The sequence below is a fragment of the Austrofundulus limnaeus genome, unplaced genomic scaffold, assembly GCF_001266775.1.
Source record: "Austrofundulus limnaeus strain Quisiro unplaced genomic scaffold, Austrofundulus_limnaeus-1.0 Scaffold592, whole genome shotgun sequence".
In the NCBI taxonomy this organism is placed as follows: Eukaryota; Metazoa; Chordata; class Actinopteri; order Cyprinodontiformes; family Rivulidae; genus Austrofundulus; species Austrofundulus limnaeus.
In genome coordinates this window covers 33,971-36,272 of record NW_013952994.1, presented here as the reverse complement: position 1 = coordinate 36,272, position 2,302 = coordinate 33,971, and the positions used below count along the sequence as shown (strand labels likewise).

Below are 2,302 nucleotides of genomic sequence, written 5' to 3'. Positions count from 1 at the left end.
TAATATTGTATGTCACAGGTCTGTGGGACAGCAAAGAACCTGGAACCCAAACGTCTAAGCCAGATAAATTTCAAACATCACAAGGAAGAGCATCATTTCAACTCTAACTCCAGGGCTTTAACGACAGAAGTACTCCCAAACACACCTCATCATCTTTCATACAAAGACTTCATAGATGGTGTTAGCAAAGCACAAATTCRGCCACTTTTCCTTCTCCAGAAAACACTAATTGGAAAGTGACATGATGATGTACTGAAAACAATGAATGTAAGAATTTATGTACTTTATTACTCCTTGATAAACAATAAAAAAGTGTCAAATTACATTTATGGTTTTGATAAAATCATTTTTACCTAAAATGCAAAATTATACATGTTCAATAGCTTTCTCTGTATGTGGAATGCATTGCCTTCATAAAATGTTAGCAACAGAAGATAAAAAATGGAAGCAATCAAATCAAATACATTTATCACATACATAAAGTTCAACATGCAGTGAAATGTTTTTAAGACAAAAATTGAAGTTTAAAAGTACACAGAACACAGTAAAAATCCTGATTTTTTTTTTTTGTAAAATGAAATGCAACCTCATCACACTGAGTCATCTTGTCCTGCACGTCCTTTCTGCAAGATGTGTGGAAGTATGTGTGATCCTATTGTGAAGGGTCCTCCCACTGGGTGTGTACTGAGTTCAGGTGTGGTGCAGAGGGTGGTGTGAAGACGCGTGCATCAGGAGGTGGTGTGGAGATGCTGGCCTTGTCTGGGGCAACTGGAGATGAATCCACAGTGCAGTCTGGAAAACATCAACAACATTAAAATGTACACAGTCTTTGCGTAGTAGAAACAGTAAAGTGTCACTTACTTTTGTAATTTTTGTTTAACATCGTGAGGAAAAGTTTCTCATTCAACACTCTCACACATCACATGCCCTTGTGACACAACTTTGAATAAGGGAGTCATAATTAAATATGGATGATTTTGATTTATTGAAATCAAGTTGGCATACTAAAAGTGACTAATGTGGTAAGACTWAGGGTTTCAGGAGTTCTGATAGGCTTTGCTGTGCCTTCTCCCTTCTTCAGCTTGGGTACATTTCCTTGAAAAATAAAACTTAACCAGGCACTTTGAAGAAGCTCTGACGCTGGTAGTCTTTTCAGATAATAATGTAGGTTTACACACCCCAGAACCGAACATTTTGACTTCTGAACTTGCTTATTCAGCATGACGCTATGAACTACAAAATCACACAGCGAGGAAAAAAATGGCAGACTATGAAATCCAGTTGGCCGGAAATACATTACCGTAAATGGTAGTTCCGAAGAAAAAAATGTGACGAAATAAACAATGAGATGAAATAAGCAACAGCAGATTTTGAACAAAATGAAAAATTTGACACATAAAATAATATAAAAATATATTTGCACTAACTGGACAGAATAAATTAAAGTTTTCTACACTCCTAGACACTATAATTGCACAAAAAATAGTTTATAAATGCAAAAAAATGCATTTAGCATGATATGTCTCCTTTAAGTGCCCAGATCACTTTTTATTTAAAGTGTCCCCGTTACCCATAGTTGCACTTGTGTATTAAAAAGCGTAAATTATACTACCAGTGTACATTCAAGCAGTTAGTTTTCTCAGTTCTAAACACTATTTTTATTTATTTTTTTATTTTTTCATTTACTCAAATAAAATGTCTGTGATGGACTTGCGACCTGTCCAGGAAGTACCCCGCCCCTCGCACTGTGACTGCTGGATATGGGCACCAGTGACCCACGCGACCCTGAAAGGAAGAAGCGTGTACAGAAAATGGATGGATCAAACAAAATGAATATTATGATAACGAACCAATATTGACTTGAAAGTTCTCTCTGCCCTGCATACACTGTGTAGAGAACCGTTTGCGTACACATACCCAAAACAACATAGAATTCCTTTTGCACACAAGCGCCATTTGAACCATCTAATCTCCATTTTTTCCAACGTTATCTTTAATACATAATGTGTCCAAAACCACTTTAGATCTGGTGATGGGGCCAGCATCAGTTACCATGAAGATCATTCAAAAAGAGCTTACTTTTGGATTCGACAAACGGCCTGTTAGAATGATTAAACAGTTGCCCAGCTCTCTGACTTTTCTCTGTTCTTGTGTGTTTTTAATCCACATACAAAACAAAGTTAAGATATAAGGAGTCATTCATAATTCTCAACATTTTCATGAGTGTACAAAACATACACTTTTAGGAGACCCTCCTTCCACACACACACGCGCGCACACACACACACACACACACACACAC

The 2,302-nt window shown here is 36.9% G+C and overlaps 1 long non-coding RNA gene across 1 annotated transcript in view; it reads right to left on the bottom strand.

Annotated features, from left to right (window-relative positions):
* Window positions 1-262: 262 nt before the first annotated feature.
* LOC106531055 (uncharacterized) overlaps window positions 263-2,302 on the bottom strand; it is a 4,496-nt gene continuing 2,456 nt past the window's right edge. Inside the window, exon 2 of the long non-coding RNA XR_001311857.1 lies at window positions 263-792. This is a non-coding gene — a long non-coding RNA (uncharacterized LOC106531055). The remainder of the gene's footprint in view (window positions 793-2,302) is intronic.